This window comes from Serinus canaria, chromosome 7, assembly GCF_022539315.1.
Source record: "Serinus canaria isolate serCan28SL12 chromosome 7, serCan2020, whole genome shotgun sequence".
In the NCBI taxonomy this organism is placed as follows: Eukaryota; Metazoa; Chordata; class Aves; order Passeriformes; family Fringillidae; genus Serinus; species Serinus canaria.
In genome coordinates, this window is record NC_066321.1 from 7,351,266 (window position 1) to 7,374,313 (window position 23,048).

Below are 23,048 nucleotides of genomic sequence, written 5' to 3' on the forward strand. Positions count from 1 at the left end.
AACTATAAGTCACATCTCCCTAACAGTGAAACAGTGTTTCATTTTTTTATAAATCACTTTTTAACTCAGTTTGGTCATAACTGTGGACTGATTCATGTGGTAAGGAAGACCAATAGGGCAAATACAAAGTTGTGCTTTTCCAGCAGTCCTGGTTCTGCCACTGTATCATATTCTAGTGCCAGCATATTTTGATACACTGCAGTGGTGTGAAGATAAGGCAAGGATCTTTTTCCTCTCTAGGAAAAAGTCTTTAAAATTCACTTGAAAAACTTAAATTCCTAACACAGATATGTACATAACAGTGAGCAAGTGCAAAGAGAAGGAGTGAACTCTTCCTGTCACAGCTGTAGAGAGACCTTGAGTGTTACACAAATTCTTGGTTCATCTTCTTGAGGCCCCAGGGAAGCTGCTCTAAGCTTCTATTTGTTGTTTGTGTAGAAGAGAATGGAAGGCAACCATACTCTTACATGATTGTGGGTTTTTTGGGTTTTTGTTTGTTTGTTTGTTTGTTTTTTGGGTTTTTTTTTTTGTTTGTTTGTTTGGTAGGTGTGATCTAAAATTATCTTAATTTTCTCATAGAATGAAGTAAGTGGGAGATTTTTTTTTTTTTTTTTTTTGATGCTGTAGATGTATTTTTTGAGAAGTTACATCACCCACAGCTGCTTTTGAGTGTGTTAAAAGAACTCAAAAAAAAGTATGAGCAGCTCCTATTAATGACTTGGACTGCATGGAGAGTCATCAATACTTAAACACACCAGACATAATGGAAAATTCATTCTTGTACCATGGGAATAACTGTCTGGCAATGCTCACATCAGTGTTCTGCACCTGTAACACCAGATCCAAATCAGATCTGCTGGTGAGTGGTGAAGGGCTGAGCAGCCTGTGGATTGGTCATCCCAAGGATTGTGTAAAGCACACGTTGTACAATGTAGAACACAGGCAGTTCTAGGAAAACCCTCTGCAATCTTGAAATGTGGATTTCCCATTGCTCTGTGTGGGGTTGGGCTTAAAGCATCCAAAAGGTTCATTGCTGGCACGTGTTTAAAAAAACCACATGGAATGAAATTACCTTTTTTTTCTCCAAATGCTTGTTACCGGGGAGGTTACATGAAGAAAGCAATTTTGAACCCATGTAGGAGGATTTAATGGGACTGATGTCACAGCATAGCTTTGTGTCCTATGTATGACACTGGCTGACAGAATCCCTTAGGAGACCATCCTGAAGGGCAGAGGAGTCCAGGCAGGCTGGGCCTTCTTCAAGAAGGAAATCTCAAAGACACAGAGTAGGCTCTCCCCATCTGCTGAAAGCTGAGCTGGTTATTCCCAACCTACTGATTTCAGGGTGTATAGTCTCTATAAAGGAGACTTAAACTTTACTGTCCTGCTGCCTGCAGCATGAGCAGGAGCAGTGCTGGTTGTGCACAGAAAATAGCAAAGAGCCCTAAACAGCTGCAGTCTGGCCTGCCCAAACTTGGCTTACTTTACCCTTCTCCAGGAATTTGATTTTATTCCAGTGGATGAGGTAGGTAGGACTCCAGGTTTAATTGGCTTAAAAGCTGGTAATTTCATGCAGCTGAGCTTGGAATAAATCAGAGGTCACTGCCGAGTCAGTTTAGGCTCATCTCTTCATTTTGTGCCAATGTTTATACCAAGTGTTAGGTATTTTTGGGATGGCTGAGTTATCCCTTGAAAAACTGCCTGGAAATGACTGCTGGGCTGGCTGAGCTCCTGCCAGCTGTGGGCTGGTGCTGTGCAGCCTCCCTGCCTGATAACTCGTGTTCTCTATGTAGGCCAAAACTCCTGTGGCATTAAAATGAAGAAAAATACATTGTTAGTGTCACTTAGTTTTTGTTTTGTTTCTTTTTTTAAAAATCCCCCCACAGAAGCAAAGTGTTGGAATAATCAGATCCAAGTGACAGTCTTCTGTTCCAGTACATGCCTGTGAGTTTCCTATTTCAAGCAGGACAGAGATCCCAGCTTCCATGTGGATGCTGCAGATGTCTCTTTCCTCTCAACTTTTTTATCAGAAGCTGGGTTGCCAAAGGGAGGGCAGAGCCTGGCCTGTGGTGGCTGCAGGTGTCCCTCACCTCCACGAGAAGCAATGCCCCCCTCTGTCTGGGCAGTGGCAGGCACAGTGGCTGTGGGTTTTCCCCCCAAAGCTGCAGTATAAATATCAAGATATATTTTTTGTATGAATGCATTTATGGCTGAAGGGAGGACCAGAGAGCACAGCAGCAATTAGTTAATAGGAGCTGGAGATGTAGTGCCTGATATGAAGCATGTAACACTGCTATGGCTGAGAAAGGAGCTTTTTTTCTTTTCATGAATGCAAAGATCAAGAAAGACATTTTGTTTAAAAGACAGACTGACACAGAAGGTGCCATTCATGAAAGCTCAAAGTTGACCAACATGAGCACCCAGGACTCACTGATTTTAGCATGTTGGAGTTGTTCCAATTTTTTTATAAAAGAATTTTACTGGAGCAGGTGTTTAAATACATCTCTCCTTCCCAGCTAAATGCCCTGGCTACTCAACTGTATGGAAAATTTACCCCTGGTCCTTTTTGGGTGTCCCCATCCCTGACTTGTTGCAGAGCCCAAGGATGGGCCTGCCCACAGCATGGCAAGGGCTCTGTCAGCAGGGACTGCTCTGAGATGCAGCCCCCAAAGCTGGTGTTTACTTGTGGGTTGGTTTTATTCTCTTCTCCACGTTTAAACTCTGGTTTAGCCAGACTGTGTTAGTGGTGAAAAATACTAAAAGTTGTGCCCCAAACAATAATAACAAACATGAAGCAACTGGTCTATCTCCCAATGAGCACAGAAAATCAGGAACATGCACGAATCTGTTGTAATGCAGAGTTGCAGCTGAAGCACAGTGGGGAGGGGGAACTGGCCTTATTGCAGCACGTTTTAAATATTATTACTGCAATTACACGTTTGCAAGAATATGATTGCAATTGGCCTTACTGCAGCATGTGTTCTAGTTGAGTGAGGCTTTGCCCGGCAGGGTGTGCAGGCTCGCTGCAGGCCGGGTTTCACACTCCGCCACACGATGGCATTTTCCTACAAGGAATCCTGCGCGGCTGCAGCCTGGAAAACCCCTCAGCACAACCTGCCTGGGAAAAAGCAGCTGACTGAAAGCATCTGATGGAAACCTTCCCGGGAAGGCTGGTGCCTTGCAGTCACGGCAAGGGGAGGAGGATCAGAGCTTTGTCTTTCTGTCTGCAGCCGAGGAATCCGTGTCTCCCTGCAGCTGCTGCAGCCAGAAGTGGAGAGATCTCACCTGTGGGTGCTGAGCAGGACTGAGTCCCTGGGCACAGGAATCCCGAGGGGCACTGGAAGGAATCCATGTCACATGCAGGATGGGACACCCCTTCAGGGGATAACTGCGAGGAGGTTTCTGCACTCCTTGCAATTCAGTGCTGAATTTCCTCAACCTTTCCTTGCACCTGGTTGTAGGGAGTACACAGGAGATGGCACGAGCATGCAGCCATCCCACAGGCAGAGATAAGGGCAGGGAGGGCGCTGCTTGTGTGGTCCTGAGAGGGACTGGTGTTTTAGTGTGCTGAGCTTGTCCCCCACAAGGTGTGGGTAATGATAATCTTACCCTGCTCTGGTGATCCTGCACAGATGTCTCAGCACCGCCCTCAGTATGGCTCATCAGCACTTCTCAGCAAATTGTGCTGTTACCTGAGGGCTGATTTGGGGAAGAGGAAAATTTTGTGTCCTCCCAGCTGCAAAACCTACAGGATAGTAGTGGTTAGCTGCTTTCTGCAGGTAATGGCTGCCAGGGCCCAGGTGCTGTGACCCACTCTAACCCTGATGAGAGCTGCAGCTTTTCCAGCCTCCAGGGAAACCAAATGGCACACTATTTTCTAATCCCCTAAGAGTTTAACTGTGTTATAAATGGGTATGGGGAGGGACAGATGAAATACACCTGGAGCTTGTGTAGAGCAAGAGGTGGCGTTTGAACTGACAGATCTGCACCTGCAGTCTCCCTGGTTTTCCTGCTTGCAGCAGCTCCAGGCGTGCAGCCTGGAGCCCTGACTTTCACTTGGAAGGTTAATTATCCTTTAAATGAGAAATGTGTTTGGCTCCAGCAGTGAGAGCAAGGTTAAGGACCTGGGCAGAAGGATTGCACAGGGCTGAATCCTGCAGATCATTGCAGATCATGGGCTGGGGAGAAGGGGCAGCTTTCTTTGCCTGCTCCTTAGCCCACCCAAACATCCCTGCCAGCTTTTGTGACCACCTGCATGCCTTCTGATGGGTACACAGGCTATTGGTCATAGAAATGGAATTTTTGTTAAATACATAGCTGTGTAGCAATTTATTAATTTTCACAGAGTTCTTGCTCTGCAGAAACTCAAGCATGTCAGAGTAGCTTAAATTAAACAAAATCTGAGGGGAAATTCACTGGCATAAAAAAACTGCTTTTAAAAGTTTCATTCAAAACACACTGGAAATGTGAAATTTTCTTGGCAGTAAACATTTGCACCTGTCTGATCCTGTCTGCAGGGTTCTCCTTTCCCTGGTGGGCAGAGCTGGCAGCTGCCTCAGCCCTGATCCTGACAGAGGAGGAGGTGCTGCTGCTGCAGGACTGTGGGATGTAGAGCTGCTGTGAATCCCCAGGTGCATCCCCTGAGTCTCAGATGTGTGACCCCTGCCACCTGCTGCTGCAGCCAAAGCCAGAAAAGTGATGGAAATCCCTTTGCTGCTTTGTTTTCTGTCTTTCACAAAGGACAAATATTTTCCTCTTCATGGGTATTAATGACAATGAAGGATTTAAATTATCTCTCTGTATTTAAGCCCTGATTCATCTCAAATACCATTTGAGGGGTTTTTTTTCACTGTTCAGCATAAGGATAACTTCACATACTTCGTTTTGGGTGTGTTTGAGCAGCAGAGGAGAAGAGAGGGGGACTGGAAATTCCTAAGGCAGGACAAATGTCCGGACATAAAGAGGAAGGGAATGATGGTGCAGGGGCTCTTCTCACTGTTTGGGGTGCTGTATCAGGAAGGGCACTTCTCCAATACAAGATAAACAATCAATACCTGGTGGAGAATCAGAAGGAAGGAGCTGCAGGGCTGGGAGATGCCTTGCTTCAAACCTGGAACTTTTGGACAGCACCATGGTGTGGCATTCACATTCTCTGAAAAAATCCCTTCACCCAGGATTTTTCTCCCGGGAAGCTGAGAAGCCTCAGAGAAAAGGAAAACAATTCTTATCTCATTTGTTTCTCCTGTGTTGAGCTCATGTGGAATGTGTTTGGAGATTGTTCACCCACAGGTGATTGTTCCATTGGATTCTGCTGTGAGTTGTTTTCACTCTTTGGCCAGTCAGTGCCAAGCTGTGTTGGGACTCTGGAAAGAGTCACAAGTTTTCATTGTTATCTTTTAGCATTCAGTAAGCATCTTTCCTGTATTCTTTAATATAGTAGAGTATTCTTTAATTTAATATAGTATTATAAAGTAATAAACTAGCCTTCTGAGAACATGGAGTCAGATGCATCATTCCTGCCTCCATTGGGGCATTCCCTGCAAATACAATAGCTGCCCAGGCTGGTGACCTCCATCACCTTCCACCCCTCACCCAGGCTCTGGCAGCAGGATCCAGACTCATCTGCCTGAGGATTTTCTGCTGCAATGAATTTATAACTGGAGGTGTCAACATTTCAGCAGGGGGATGGTGCTCAGCTTCACATAGGGAATAAAAAAGAGCAGGAGAATATAAAATAAGAGGCAACTGCAAAGATATAGAAAAACTTCATTCTGTTTTTATAGTGTTTGTATTTGCCTTAACAGCCTTGGCTTGCCACTGACACAGTGCACTGGCCTAAGTGAGCACATAAAATGTGCACATTCACTTGGTAAACACAACTGACTTTTCAATATTGTCTTTATATTGATGTGCACAGGCAATATTGAAAAGGCATTTTACTCATTCACAGCTGGATCACACACTGTGAAGCTGTCATGTTTATTAGACGTTAGAGAGAAGTGGCTCAGAAAACTCCAAATCTGCCCTTTAAAATTAAACATTTAGATGTGATTGGAAAGACCATTTAACAGCCAGGTCTTTATGTGATGAGTGCAAGTCTTGACTGATTTACTGGATAATATTTTTTATATGGCGTCCCTCTGCCATGATCTTTAGACATTTCATGGAAATAACGTGATAATTAAAATCTGGTGTGGTTTTCGAGTAAGTTACAGGACAGAGGGATGGTCACTTAGGCACCAAGGTGCCTGAGCTCTCTGTACACCAGTGGGGATGGCACCCCTGCAGTGTGGGGCCCTTTGCCCCAGGGGTTACTGACTGTGTGCTCCACATGGGGTTTTGGATAAGCAGCTGCACAGTAAAAGGGTGAAGGCAGTCAGGAAAAAAGGAGGGGAAGGACTCACAGGCTCTTGTTCTTAGCAGCTGTAATATAATAACAACAGGAAATAGAAATTTAAATTAGATTGCTCTCCAAGATTATTACCCGACAATTGGTCAAGGAGTCACATAACTAATCAAATTGTTACACTTTATGCCTATAAAATATCCATTGATGCATTTTCTCTCTCCTTTTTTCTTGCAGGAGCATTGATCATTTTATTGTTAAGTCTGATGGCTACAAGTGCTAATACTGCTGCTGGAGCCCTTGGTCTGCGTGCAGCTGTGTTTTGGGGAAAACCACAAAGCCTTCAGTGTATGATTTACTGGAGCAGCAAAACTTGCTCATCCCTTCCTTGGCTCACCTGAGCTGAAAATACAATCTCCTCTTAAAACAACCCTGCACACAGCTGGGTGTAATTCAGCCCACAGCTTCTGCTGCCTTAATTCACAAAGATCAATTTACAGAGGGAAGCCTCCAGCTAACTGATGCCAGGTGGTGGCTTTGGCTTCCTGAGGGGGAGGGTGACAAATACAAGTGGCCTGAAACAAATCAAGGGCTAATGCTGTGCCACAGAGCAGTGCTGGGTGCCTTCTGTCTGCGGGGATCTAATACAGCTAATAAGCAGCTAACATTACTGCCTGATTTGGCAGGAATTATTACCTGCTGAATGGCTTAATAGATTTCCAGTCCCTCTGTGTGTAATTTTCACTCGTCCCCAAAGGAAAGCTATATAATGTTTGCCGTGGTTGTTTGCAGAATTGGGATGCACCACAGGTGTACTTTGAACTTCATAAACTGCTCAGTCTTACATCCCATTATGCTTCCTGTGGGGCTGTAATTACTGGGAGCTCTTCTGGGGCAGCGACTGCTACTTGGGATGTGATTTTTGAAAGCAGGACCTTACACTGTCTGGCCTCCCTTTGTCACTGCAGTGTTTACCTTCATTATCTGTAATGCACAGATATTGGTAAATCTGCCCAAGTTACTCTTAGACAGCTTAAAATATGTTTAAGTGGTTTCATTCAGAGGTGGTTTTTATGAGGGCTGTGCTCTTAAATAAAGCAAGACCTTGAAAAATGGTTTTGACTAGTGGACCTTTTTCAATAGCTTTTAAAAACAGTGTATTTAAATTAGCAACATGGTCACAGGTTTAATCATTTAGGTGCCCCATCTTATAGGAAACTAATTCACTATTTCAGATTCTAGTTCAAGAGGAAGAAATAGATTCCAGTAATGCTTAGAAGTTATAAATTAGATTCTGACAAGATGCCCTATACCCATGTCCCTATGTTAGGGGAGGAATGGTGTGATGTGGGTGTCAAATGAAGAGAAGGACCCAGGCATTGAACACAGAGGGGTCCTGCTCACATTCATTAGCCAAGATGATTGCAGCAGCCAAATATTTGATTAAAGGGTATATAAAAATACCCATTAAATAAAATAAGCCGGCATGGGTCTTTGGCTGGTGTGTCTGAAAATGCCATAACCCTGGAATTGCAGCGTGCAAAGCGAGGGAAGACTCTCTGAAGTGCCCACCTGAGGGACCTGTGAAAATTAATGGCACAGCAGAAATGCTCTGTAAAGGTCAGCCAGGACTGTGTGTGGAGCCTGGGAGCTCACTGCACTTGTTTGACACAGGGCTGCCTGGCGCAGTTGTTTTTCAGCACAGAGGGGTTTTAATTACAGTAACAGTTTGTGAGTCCCTTGGTTCTTCTGTCAGAGGAAGTGGGGGAACTCCCCACCCAACAAACCAAACCAAACTTGCTGCCTGCTCCAGACTGGTGCATTCCCACCATTTAGCAAAGAGACTTTAAGGGAGGTCAGAGGATTTGATTCATGAGGCTGCAGCCCATTGGGGCTGATAATGGCACAGGAGTTTTGCTTGTCACACCCAAATGCCCTGGCTGGGTGGCAGTCCCTGTGATCCCAGGCTGCTCCAGGGTACCACCAGGTACAGCCAAAAATACACCTGTTAAAAAGGGGTACTGCTTGTAATCTGGGGAGGTTGCTTGTGAAATGGCTTTTTAAAAATATACCAGAAGTGTATTATATCCTCAGTAATACTGCCTTGAACAAGCAAGCAAAATGTTGATGCTCTCCAGGCAGAAGTGAGGAAAATCAGGGTTTTTGCAAGTAGAAAATATAACAAAAATCCAAACAGCCATTTAATGGTGAGAACATGGGAAGAAAAGTGTGTTTTCTTGCTGTGCACAAAAACTAGAAGTGCTAAAAAGATGTCACTCCTGTTTGTAATGCTGAAGCTCCACCAAAACTGCAGAAAAGAGCAATCAGGAATGTTTCTATTTTATCTTTAGTTAAGTGGGAATCTGCTGGAGCAGCACTGCCTTGCTGGGGTGGGAGGTTTTCTCTGGGGCAGCCCAGAGGAGGTGGCTGGGCCAGGACTGTGGCTGTGGCTGGCTATCAGTGTCTGGGGGAAGTTGTCTTGTGCTGGTCCAGGCTGGGTGCAGGATGAACCCAGCCTGCCTCTGGAAGCTGTGGCACTTTACAGGAAGCTTGATCTGGCTGTCAGGGAGGGTTTCCTTCTCTTCCAGCAGGCTGATTCACATTCCCTCCACACACAGCTCTGTTGAAACCTGCTTGCATTTCTTTGGATGCTGCAATTTTGCAAAATCCTCAAGTGTGTAGCTGTCATGCCTCCTTCTTCCTGATCCTCAGGAAGTCTTTGCTGTCCTCCTCACCAATCCTGCTGGTGTATCCAGTGCACTGCCTGCCTCTATTCCCTCTGGAGCAGCAGAACCTGTGGCTGTTCCAGAGAACAGCCCTGAGCCATGGTCACATTTTGATGATATTTACCAGTTTGTGCTCACCTTACACTCACCTGATTTATTGTCTATTCTCGGGCTACTTCTGTCTTGTTGTTTTCAAGGTTTCATTCTCTTTCTGAATAAAAATTCCACATTTTGGATTGTGTTTCCTATATATACAAGGTGGCCTTTTGTTTCTCTCGTTTAGACAATACCTGTCTAACTTCATTATCCTCTCTGGACTTCTCAGCCTCTGAATTAGTCTATTCTACAAATGTCAGGGATCTGCCTCTAACTCCCCATGACACACAGTGAGGCAAATTATTAAAAAATTCTGTCCCTAAGTGGTTCCCTTGGTGCCCCAGTGCCACTTTAGGCACGGAGCTGGTGTGCAGTGTGCTGCCTCAAGGCTCTGTCCCCACAGCTGGCTGATGTTCCTGCTGTGAGTCAGAAGAGGATGCCAGGTTTTATTTGCATCTTGTTGTGGTTTAACCCCAGGTGACAGCTTAGCCCCACTGAGCTGCTCAGCAGTCCTGTCCCTCCCAACTCCTTGTGCCCCCCCAGCTGCCTCACTGGTGGGGTAGGATGAGGAGCAGAAAAGGCCTTGGCCCTGTGACTGCACTGCCCAGGGATAAGGAAAGCATCCCTGAGTTATCAGCCCTGGTTCCACAAAAAATACAAAACACGAGCTTTACTGTGGAAAAAATTGACTCTCTCCCAGCCAAAACTGGGACATACCTGTAAGGCCATTGCTTCTTGCTTTTGTCTGACCCCTTCTAAAGATATTTTTGTTTATTCCAGGTGAAAACAAGAGGAAATCATGAAGCCTCATTACTTCCCTTAGAGGAAAATCTGTCCTGTCTGATAAAAAGGATGTGAAGGGGAGAAGATAGTTGGTAGGATGAGGCTGAGAGATGGGATATCTGAGACTCATGTGGGTTGGACTGCTCGCCTCCCCACCTACTAATTGACTACATTTCTTGTGCAGTTGAGCTAGAGGAGAAATCTTGAGGCTAAAAAATAATAATAAAAAATAATAATTCAACAAGGAATACAAATCATGTGAATGTGAGTAAAATGTAAAGCCTTTTTGCTAGATAGACTGCAGAGCCCCAGTATACCCTGGAGAATTTCATAAATCTAATGAAGCTTTCACACCTTCAGGGACAGGGCTTAAGCTGCTGGGCTTCCTATCCATCTTGGGATCAATAGTGCAGTTAAGTCAAAATCACCTGCAAATAGAGAACACGAGGTTGGGAGTGCAGTTCATCTCTCACAGAGGAAGCAGGATAATAATCAAAAAGTCCAAGCCAGCAAGTTTCAAACTTTCAGCATCATTTGTGATGCTGCTTTTTTTGGGATGACCCAACAGTAATTCAGGAAAATGTTAATGTGGGAACAGGTAATTTTGCATATGGTAAGACCCACCAGGTACCTTCACTTTGGGGGCCATGGCTTTCAAGCACTGGGTAAAGACCAAGATCTCAACCAACTCTCCAAACCTTGCAGAGATGGTGGGGATGGTGAGAGACATCAGCTTGTGTTCGTTGTCACCTGTGTAGGAGCCAGGTGTGGCACTTAGTGGGGAAATATCTGCAGGCATGGACAGAACATCTGGGACACAAAAACACTCAGCTCTAGCTGAGGTGCAACTCACCCTTCCACCTCCTCCAGCCCAAACACAAAAATAATTCAGATAAATTATGGCTGAGGTACATTGCAGCACAAATGATTTTATTCTCAGTGACTTTCTCTCACATCATGCAGCGGGTAAGTGCCAATAAAATGGAGTAGGAAAAGTCCTGCTTGAGGAAAGCAAATTAAAATTTTGCCTTTGCAGGGGTGGAAGAGCTATAAAGTTATTCATCTTTAAGAGGTGATTGCATGGCAATGCGTTGCCTTCTGCTGGAAGGAAAAAGAAAAGGTTATATTCTAGAGGGTGAAATTAAGAGAGCTGACTGCAGTGGTTAAATACACCATATATCTTGAGGTTATGTAGTTGACATGAGGCTGTGTGATGCCCAGAAGTGAAAACAGAAGGTTCTGGAAAGGGAGAAATGAGCAGAAAAAGGGGACAGCAATAGAGGACAGGTCCTGGGAGTGGACAGCTTCCGGGGACAGATAACCATGGGGAGGACATTGGTGAGGATGCAGGGACCTCTCCCAGGACACCATTTTTTTCTTCCAGGCTGCAGTCCAGATGAAAGTTAAGCTTCAGTTTTGCTGGGGTCATGTAGGAGTGAGCTCTGCTGGTCTGCCCACTCACACAGGGATTTGGGGAAGAAGGAATGTGCTGCAGGAATGACAGTCCTGTGTCTCCCTGACTAGAGGTGTGAGGTAAGTGGGCTAGGGAGGGAACAGACAGCTTGAAAAGAGGTGTTGGTGTTAAAGAGGGCTCTGCTCAGAGATCTTGCAAGTCTCACTCTTCCTTCTGCATGCTTTGCACCTCAGAGGAAAGCAATATCCTCATGCTTTCATTCCAAGTAATAATCTTGGGTTGCTTTAATCACCTCTCAGATCCTGAATCTGCAGAAAAAGAGTGGACTGCTAAAAAATTGACCTTTTTGTTAACACTGGTTTTGTTTATGGTTGGTAACTCCAAAACCTGTCATTTATGAATGATGTCTATCTCTGGAACTGGAGTGAAGGATGGGAAGCTAAACAGATCATTGATACAGACTCAAATTTCATGGCCTATCAGTGTCCCTTGATGTGTAGGGCTGCATGGCTGAAGTTGTCAGCAAAGTGGCTGTTGACAGAAGGACATGGGGCTTAGTCATCACTCCTTCTTCCAGCCTGGGCTGTCTGCAGACAGGATTTTATCTTAAGATACAGATTTAAAGATAACTTTCCCCCCTTCTTTTTTTCCCCCCTTTGCTTTGGTTCTCAGCCTGGCAGTAAAGCTCGAACACCTCCAGCTAGTCACAACATCCAGGGAGGGCTTGTGGGAGAGAAATGACCAAAAAAGCACAAGATCTGCTGGCAACTGCTTAATAACAGAGTGTTTTAAAATGTAAATCTGACACTTCCATTTTTTATTTATTGAATATGGAGTACATGCAAATAGAGTGTCTTTGGGATTACATACTGAGCCCTGGGACATTTACAGATCCTAGCTATAAATCTGGAATAAGGCAACACACCCCCACTATGATATCATTACTGCTGTAATAAACATGAGATGTTTGCTCTTTTCTCTCTCTTCCTCATATGAGATACTGCAGATTTCTGCTGTCTGGTCCAGTACAGCCATCCTTTGAAGACATCTGGGCTCCCAAACTGGCAGGTCAGCCCTGAGCTACTTGTCTCCCCTTAAAACTGCTGGAAATTAGGGCTCAAGTTCTCAAAAGCCCATAGTCACCTAATCCATATTAAAAGCATGTGGTGACAGCAAGGATTAATTGGTTTATTGACACCAAAGCCTTGCCAACAAAACAAATGAAAACCAATCAGAACTGGGGAAAGCAGAAGGTGAAATGTGATCATATGAAAAATAGGATGATCATATAGTCAGGTCAGGAGAATAATGTAAAACAACAGGACTAAGAAAAATGGCAGCTGCCTGGAAATACAAAATAAAGGACGTGAAATAAAATTAGAGGATAGTACGAGAACCATGTGTAGGATGGTGTAAGGCAGGATGAAGTCCTGCCTAGCAAAATTAAAGAGACAATAACATGTAGGCTGGTGTAGATGTGACAGACAAGACTGGTGGGGGGAACATGTAATGTGAGGATTTCTTGGGCTTCAGTAAGAGTGGAGAGAGATGCTGCAGCTGACAGAATGAGACAAAAAAACTATGTTATCCAGAATTATCTATAAAGCAGTATATGGTTATGGTCATTCCAACTATGAAGCAGATTTAAACTTCACAGCTGATCACCTCCAGAATCTGGAAATGTCTATGAACTCCCTCTTCTACAGACACATAAAATACCATCCAGAAACTCCCAAGCAGTGAATGTAGCCTTTGACTCCAGTGCCCGTGGTGTGGGCTGACCTAGGTGCAGGTATACAAGCTGTGGGCAGGGCATGGCATTTTAGTTATTCTTGCTCTGCTTTCAAGGCTCTCCTCTAAGCAGTTCCGTTGATCTTCCCAATTATTTGTGAAGGTGGTATGGAAAACTATGCATGAAGAGAAATCTTTGCTCAAGGAAGACCTGAACTGTGACCACATGTCTTGGGTAATTCCCCTTCTCTTTATCATCTGCCTCCTTCCCAGCTCTGCACTGACTGAGCACAGTGCTGGTGATTTCAGACAGCTTGTGGAGGCTTCTGACTTCCAGTGATTCAGACATATGCTCTTGTGGAGATCCCCCACCCTCACAGGAGTGAGCTGGTGAGGAAGCTGTTTGTATACTATTGCAGCAGGAAAATGCTGACGGGACAATCCTTCCACTTATTTGTACTGAGCAAATGGATATTGGGAAAATTAACAGTGAAATTCATTTGGAGTTTAATTGAGAAAGAAAACCCCACAATTCTACAGGCAGATTCCCTTAAATAGGAAAACTATTTCAGCTAATAAAAAACTTAGAGAGATAGGGTATTCTCAGAAACAACATATCCAAAAATTAATAGCAATAAACTATATATGTCATGTTGTAGCACTTGCTGTTTTCCTTCAGAAAGGAACAAACTGCCAGCTGCATTTCAGAGGAAAAGGAGGGTTGTGGCTTTGAAGGGATTACTGCTCATGTCTTCACAGGGTGGCTTGGATCATCAGAGACTGCCTCAGCTTAGAACAAAGTGCTCAGAAATGTCACTTGGCAGCCAGGCCCATTGCTGAAATCCTAAAAGAAACAACTTACAGAAAGTTACCAGACTGAGTCTTAATTGGCCCAACTGAAATGTCTTGCTGGGAATTGTGACAGGCAAAGTCGGCACTTGGATCTGTAATTTGTAACCCAACATGACTTTGGAATGATGTTAAGGTACAAAATGTGCATTTTTGGCAGCTGTGCTCCCATGTTGCAATCCAGTGGGGCAGAGGCCTGCAAGGCAGCTGCTTAAACAGGAATCTGGTGTCATTTGTGATCCCCATGGTCACCTTGCTACACTTCACATCTGCCTCAAGGAGGTCTGTTACCCTTCTGATGTCCTCAAGTCAACTGTCAGGTGTCACTTCAGGCAACTGGAGGGAGCCCTTGGCATCCTTGCTGGGTGGAGCAGCCTCCTGAGATGACAACTTGCCTATGCATCATGTGGTGAATCTGTTTGTGCTGAAACAGGAGAGGGGAATTACTGACAAAACAGAAGGGGCCAGGTCCAAGCCTGTCTGTGCCATCTCCTCTCCCAGTCTGACACCCCTCTGGCTGTCCCCAGAACCTTTGTGCTCCCCTCTCCATCACCAAGTCTTCCTGCTGTCAGCCAGGGAAGGGTTAACCCTGCCTCTGGCCCTCACCTTGATGGGGGAAACAGCGGAGAAACACCCTTTGAAAAGGAGAAGACACACAAGGTTGCTCTCTTGTTCACTGTAAGCTGTACATTATTAAAGGCCCAAGTTGTGTTTATCCAGAGCTCTTTGCTGGAGCTGCAAGATGGATAGAAACAGGAATGAGGGCACAAGAAACCCTTCCCTGAGGCAGCCCCGGGGCTGTGTGTCACCTGTGCCCCAGCTTTGACAGGATGTTGAATTTCTCTAGTGCTTTCCATGAAAGTCTTGCAAAACCTTTATTTGAAACTAAAAATCAGGCTCACGGGGGTAAGAAAACCCCCTTCAATTTCCAACAGTGTGTGACAGATGTGTCCAAGGAGCAGGGAAGACAGCAGGGGAAACAGGCAAAGCATCAATGCTACTGCCTGATCACTGGACCACCTTCAGCAGTTTTTAATGGCCAGAGCACTTCTTCATATGATTTCTGAATATTTAGAGAAGAAACTGGTGTCTTTGTGGCTGCTAGTCTGGTGTCTCTCCTTTGCTGTGCTCTGGCCCTTGTGAATGGGTCTGGGAAGGGTCACTGAGGAAGGAAGAAATTTTCCCTTTTCAAAAGGTGATACCTGCCCATTACTCTAAGTTAGGCAAAGTGCCCTGGGGTGTTGGGGTTTGTGGTTGGAGGCACTTTTTGGAGGCAGCACCCTCCAGGTGGTCACTCAGAGTGCCTCATTTGGCTTCAGCTTGGAAGTGTCCACCTGCCTCGAAACCTGCAGGAAGCTCAAGCACAAATGTGTATTTAACAACAAAACACAACTCAGAAAATGTTCCCTACAGCCCATTCAAAATATTCTGAGTCAATGAAAATGTGAGGCCCAAGGGCAGCAAAATGGGACCACAAATGAGGAAAGTTGCTGTGGCCAAGCTGAGCTGTGCCTCTTTGTGTGCATGGTTTGAACCACTGGATATAGAAGATAGGTGGATTTCTCTCATCCTTCTGTGTTCCAGACAAAGCTAAATCAACATCCTCCTGTTTGAGTCATGCTAAAAGCATGGACACAGCTGGTTCCTGAAGTCCAGCTGCTCCTTTTAAACTTCCCAAGCCAGGTAACTTGCTTTTGTGTTTGACCCCCTGTTTAAAGTCCAGTGCTTTCTGCTTACCTCTATTTCTGTAAATCCCAGTGTGCTGTGTGAAGGGAATGAGTCTACTAATCTCTAACTGAGGTCTGCAGAGCAAATTAAATGTGCTGAGTGCTGCTTGGTGATCTTGCAGAAAGAAAAAGCTGAAAAACACAGAGAGGATAAAGAATGATCAGACTTGATATTTTAAACAATTAACATTTTCAAGCCCTTTAAAATGGAAGAGAACATCTGTTAATAAAAGAAGAAAATGGAAAAACCAAAATCCTTAAAACCAATTATGTGAATCAGCAGCAGAGGCTCAGATCTGTCGTATGTTACTTTGAATTTTCTAGTAACTTCTAAAATCTTGAATGAGGAGTCACAAATGCATGTATTTGCATCTAAAGCAATTTCCAAAATGTGAAAGGTGAACAGCATGCACAAAGGCAGAAAATTAAATGGAAGCCAGACAGGACAAAGCACACAGTATTTGGAGAGGCAGAGCTCTGGCCACATTGAAAAATAAAAAAGGACAAACTCTAAATTTATCAGTTCAGTAGAACTGATAGGAAATGTAAATTTTCATCCCAAATGGAAATCAGATTTTAATGGAAAATTAACTGGATAAAAAATCCAACAGAACAAACCTAAAAAAACCCACAAAGTGGTACCTGCCAAAACACATCGAAATATGGGTCTGATCATTGCATCCAAAGGGAAATCACAGCAAACTGGTGTCTCTGCTATGTGGCTGCACCTTTACAGACTGTTTCCCCCTCAGTCCAGACATTTTCCCCAGTCCCAGGGAGCTCCCTGATTTCGGGTCCAATGAACAAATGAACTGCCCAAAACACAGCAGTGGGGCACCTGTGTGCTCCCCAGGCTTTCTGCCGGGGCTTTGCTTATTGCCACTTTTTGTTTTTTGTCTGCTCAAGTTGTGCATTTCTTGTAACTGCTGCTCTTTTGGAAGCAAAGAGAGCTAATTTCTATAGCTGCAAAATGAAAAATATGTTCCAAACTTGAGAAGACAGAAATGTAATGGTTGCACCTTTCAGGCTGACCTAGAGGTGGAGTGATTTCAATTAAAAATCGATTCCAGTGAGCACCAGACAGAAAAGAAAAGGAATAAAGTCAGAAAGACGTTCACAAACTGTTAAAAAATTGTTTCATTCGTATTTGAAAGACTAAGAATGTTCAGACTTGCATTGCAAAGTGATAGGGAAAAGGAAATATATTATCTGTCTAGACAAGGATGTCAGGTTCGCTGCACAGGGACCTCACAGAAAGACCAACCCGACATCTAGCGCTCCCCCTGCTGTGTCACACACTCAGCACTCCGGGGAGAGGCGTTTCATTCAGCATTAAAGCTGCTGCTCCCGGCTGCTTCGGCTTCATTAGCAAACAGAAAGGTAAAATCATTCCAGTAGTTGGAGGGGGAGGGAAGGGAAGGAAGAGAGTTTAAATGTGTTCATGCTGCAGGGTACTACAGAGATGTGCTTTAGCATTGCCTGGCTGGGCTGGCTGTTTATGCAGCCCCTGGTGCTGCTCCGGCCGGGGGAGCGATGGAGCCGCGCCCGCTGCGCTGCCCCGCACAGCGAGGACAGCGACGCCAGCGATGACAGCGGCCAGCCCAGGGCAGGGACAAACCCAGCATCTGGCAGGGCTTGCTCTAGGATACCCAAACCAGAGACCAGCCATGGTCCAGCCATTTTCACTCTTGCTGTATCTGCTCCCGGTTCTGGGCGCACAAAAACCTTCATTTGCCAGATTATAATCGGTGGCAGGTCCCTGAGTAATCGCTGACCTAACATGGGACAACATGAGAAATGAGGAGCTCTAGAGAACTTCCTACAGAGGCTGTTTCCCAGATGAGTTCAGTGATGGAAAGATGCTGTTCTGTTATTTCCCTAAGGAAGCCCAGCAGGTTCTACCTGACACTCCCATTTACAGGAGCTGCCTTCTGCTTAGAATGGCAATTGTGTCTCTCTGGCACTTGTTTTATTTTTATTATTTACTTTGTTTCCGTTCTCTAATTCTACAGCTGCAGATCCTATAAAATGTGGAAGCTAAATCACATTACTCCCTCCTGACTCGGGAAATGCATTAAGGTGAATCTTGTGAGGGATTTCACAAGACACATTTTGAAAATACAAACAGATCTTTCACTATAACCCCATTTTCCGTCATTCCCCCAGAGACAAACTCCATTAAATTATAAATACCAACCATGGTGGGATTGTGTGTGCAGACCCACAGACATCAGGGCGTGGAATCCACATCACTTTTATGCAGTTGAATTCTGGAAGGTCAGGACTGTGGCCATGGCCATTGCTGGGTCTGTCAAGCCCACGGCTCTGGTGCAGTGGGAGGGATTGCATGAGGTGGTGGGGGTGAAAGCCAGGGGGCAGAGAACAGTGCTTTTGCTGCCCCCCCCCCTTCCTGCAAAGAGCACCTGGTTGTAAATACCAATGTTATTTAAGCTACTACAATTAATCAAAGAAGTATTTTACAAGCTTTTTGTCTTGGACAGGCTGGTCATACCAACACTACTGGAAAGAAAATAAGGATAAGGCACATGTAGAAGTTCTGCAATGAAAAAATATGGCACATATGGTGGTTCAAAAAAGGAGATTCCTAAAATGTTAAACAGCTGAAGTTGGTCTCAACTTCACAATTGCTCATTTCCCACCTCCCCATGGGCAAATGGGTGTTAGAACACAGCAGTGGGAACTGACACTGCACCAGACATCAGCAAAAACCCTGGGTCGCCTGCCTTGCTTGTTTTACTTATGCTGCCTGCAGAGAAAAAGCCCCAACAAATGCAGAGGAGTGTAAAGACATTGCACTACACTCATGAGAGAGGAGGGATGGCTGGAGCTGGTCCAGAGGGGTGCAGGGGCCACAGCTCCCCTGGCCCAGCCAGCTGCACCCTGCGGGTCAGGGACAGCCCAGCTCACTGCCATGGGAGGGACAGGTCTGCACTTGGCAGAATCAGCCTGGGAAAAACGCTAAGATCTGATTAGAGTGCAGCATTCCAGGAGCTGCCACCTGCCCCAGGTGGCTCTGGGGTCAGAGAGGAGCCCCCCTGACACTGCTGCACTCCAACAAAGCAAATATAACAACATGGATTGTAAACCCCTGGCTGGTACAAAGTAAGAACTAACATGAGGAAGGGGAAATCTTATTAAAGTCATGCAGATCACTTGGGAGGCAAGGCTTATTTGGGCAAAATGCATTTTAATCTGATTTTAATGAGACTGATATTTTAAAAAGGATGTTGAAGAACACTACTGGGGATATAGAAAAAAAGAGCTGTACACAGAATTTCAGTCTGCAGGGTTGGTTTAGGCTCCATCTGAAAGTGGCAGCATTAAGGAGTTTAAATTTTTTAAATTATTGAAAAGGAAATGGAGAGGTAACTTGATTACCCTGGAAACCCACAGGGAAAGAGTATAGTGGTTTATACAATTAAGTGGCTCAGGTTAAAGAAAGGTATAATAAGAAGGAATAACAGAAAGCTGAAGCCAAACACACTCAAATGAGAAATCCAGCACAGTTTTTAGCAGTGAGGATGATTAATTACTGGAAAAAAATTTCCAAATTAAGGAGCTGATTAACAGTCTCCCAGTGTTTCAAATTGAGACCAGTTGTCTTCAGCCCAGAGTGGACATCTTCAGCTGAATAAAATGGTGCCAAAATCCTTTCAGTGGTGCTAGGGACAGGATGAGGAGCAATGGCCAAGAAGTTTCACCACACCTTGAGGAAGAACTTCTTTACCTTGAGGCTGGCAGAGCACTGGAACAGCTGCCCAGGCAGGGTGTGGAGTCTCCCTCTCTGGGAACATTCCAAACCCTTGGGCAGGGGTGGGTTAGACTGAGTGATCTCCACAGGTCCCTTCCAACCCTGCAAGGCCCCCCGCACCTCTTGCAGATGCTCTGTGGCTCCCCACAGCATCCCATCCTGCTGGACACGTCCTTGAGCACTGTTCATGAGAGCAGCCTGGCTGAGCTAGCCCAGGAATTGTTTGGAAACAAGTCTGGGCTTTTCCTCGCTGTTGCATTGCTTGCCACTTTTTGCTGGGTTTGTTAAACACAATTATGTTTTAAATATTGTACAGAAATTTGGACTGAAATTCTCTCTGGCAGGAAACGCACACAAAATGCACTGAAAAAGAGAGATTCCCACATACAAGGCTATAACTGACAATCATTCCTCATTCCATCATTCCTCAGCAGAATTGCTACATTTATATTGTTAGGTGAAGCTACACAGAGCCTGGCACAAAGTCCATTAAGAAATCCCGTTGGCTCTCTGGAGAACACTCAAAGCACAGGCACTAAGATGCTGCATTAAGAAAGATAATGGATAAAGATGAAATCAGTTTTTCAGATGAGTCTTCCATTTCCATAGGGGCTGTCTTTATGGTTTCAATGATGTAGAGTAAAAAGAAAGAGTATTCACTTCCTAATGAAATGAAAAATTTTATTAATTTGGGGATATTCATTCCTTTAAGAGCTTCACTCCTGGAGTTCATTAACTCCTCGAATGTGCCTTGAGCTGATGCTGGCTTCCAGTTCTTGCCAAGATTTTCTTTCTGTTCTCTGGTCCAGGCCAAAACACAGAGTTTGCCAAGCCCCAGCATAATGCCTGCGGTTACTGAGCAGCGAGATTTCCTATCAAATGAGAGAAATCTCCTCATATTCATACCCTCATATTCTCAGCTGTTCAATCTGGCTGACTCCTGTAGCAATTACAGACCTCATCCTAGTCCTGCAAATCCTGTAGTGTTTGCAGATCTCACCCTGGTCCTGCAGAGCATTCAGACCCTGGTAATTCATGTGACTTTCAAGGAAAGCCATGTGAGCTCATTTTTTTTGAACCAAGTGAGATGTGGCAGTCATGCAGAGACCCATTAGCAGCACTGAGCATTGGCTTTTGGGTTATTTGGGTTATTTGATCTAAGTAACCACCAGTGTTTATGAGGTTTCAGCAGCACATGAGACTTGGAGAGTCATTCTATTTACAGCATCAGGGATCAGCCTGAGAATAAATTATTTGATTACAAAACATGATTTCTGAAACTATTTTCTATGTATGTCTCAAAAGGAAGAAGGTGTTACAGCAGCTTAAAAGTGAATGTCTGGTTTTTTTTCCTTTCTTCTCTGTCCTGATTCCCTTAAAACATTCAATGCTCTTGGAACTGCATGATGCTTTCTTAGTCTTAATTAAATATTTTCTGTGATTGAGATGTGTCCACTTGCAAGTTGATTAAAATGTTTGCATATCTTTGCATTGTGGAAATCATCTTCACTGTAAAACTCTGCAGAGAGCAATCTCTGAAAATCAAACCAAATACCATTGTGGACTGAAACCTGCTATTCTTCCCTAAGCAAAAAATGTAATCTCATTGAGTGGGCGTTCTACTGCCACAAGGTCAGCAGCATCTGTTCTTATGTATTCAAAATAACTGCCATGGGATAAGCACATGACATTTTGCAGTATTTTTGGATTTAGTTTTCTGTAACTAATAAATTATGAAAACATGCTTCCAGGAAGCTAGACTTTGATCTAAAGAAACTTCATCTGTAATAAAGGCAAAGGAAAAGAACAGTATAGAGACTGCTAATGAACAAGTCTTTGAATCTGTAAATTTATGGTTCTATTTATCTCTATCTATACATACACACAAATCTCTTTCTATACCTATACATGTTTTCTATAATTGTTCCATCAACATTCAAAAGCCAGGAAGTAATAAATTAAGTTTTTCTGGTTCCAAATCACTGTGATTATTTGCATTTTGCTAAACAACATACTAATGAGAACCTGCCCCCTTCCATCAATTATCTAGAGAAGAGAGGTTAAACCTGTGGAAAAAAGGTGATGTGAAAATCAAAAGGTGATCTGAACTATAAATGATGGGAAGAGTATCTTTGGTTGTAAATTTGGTAAATAGTAAATGAGATTTGTGAGTGAAAAGCTGATCCTTGAAGAAAGACATGACAGGAAGAGGGGTGGTGATGTGAACATGTCAAGGTACAGCACGGGGAAGGAGGGAGCTGTATAACTACTGTGAGGTCCAGAAAATGATGAGCAATAAAACCCTTTAAAGTCCCTAGCTGGAAGAGAAAGGAATGAAGGATGAGTATGCCAGTTGTAGGGGCCAAGGTAATCATCGCATGGCTGAGACCTCAACAACAGCAAATAACATCGTCTGAAGGGAAGACTAGGCTTGATGAGACACTTTATGGGAGGGAACAGACTGCCCAGGGACACAGGCAGAAGTTCCAGAAGAAACCTGGATACAACATTGGACAGAGAAGCAGAGAAGGCAGGGAAAAAGAATTGTGTGGCTTTGACCTGACCAGCACAGGGTACTTCCTGAGAAAAGGATGGTGAAAGGCACTTTTTTATAATTATGATCATGAAAGTGTTCTTGGGGAGATGAAGCAGGAAAGGGTAATAAAGACAACACATTCTGGTTCTCTCCAATAATTGGTAAGATTTCCACATTGAAAACAAATCTAAGAAGGAAGGGTATTCCAAAGGCTTTGCTGTTTATTAAGGAATTTGAAAACAAAGTATTGTGCTGTGATTGGGTAGGAAGTTGAACTGTCAGCTTTTTAGTGACCTGAAATTCTAAAATGAATATTTATAAAAAAGCGACAAATGATGTTTATAAAAAGGACCTCACACACATTTATCCTCCAGCTTTCAGGAAAATCATGAACATTACATTCTGGCACAGCTCCTCTCCCCAAATACTGCAATATGTAAGGAGCAGGGTGGCATTTAAAATGTTTGAAGTGATGAGTGTACAGCGCTCTGGGAAGGGTCACTGGTGTTCATGGCACTGTTCTCAATAACATGAAGTGGACCTGGCCCAGGGAGTGCAGGGCTACCAAAAGCGAGATATATGAGCAAAGAGTGAGGTGCTGGAGCTGTGTCCTAAAGAGGAGAGCATCATTGAAACACCTAAAATATAGCTTTAAAAATGTGCAGAGAAAGCAACTGTTTCCATGACTATGACAGGTAAAGGAAGAAGTACTGGACTTGAATTGCAGCAAGCAGGACTGGGGCATTGTAAGATGTTTGTAGTTCTGGGCTAGCTAAGCACAAGGACACTCTGATTCTATGAGGATTCTCAAAACACATTATGGTGTACTAAAACACAGCACAAATCAATCAACACTTCTCAGAATAGGAACTAGTTAATCTGCCACTGTCCCTTGGTGAAGGGGCCATAGGCAAGGATTTTCTTCCTCCATGTCTCTCTCTTTTGAACCACAGTGAAAAAGGCAGTAGGATTTCCATTGCTGAGGTTTAAAGGACAGATTAGGCAGACATTTGCCAGGGTTTTTTCTGCCTGTGTGGGTTTGATATGTGGTTTCAATTCCAAGTGCAA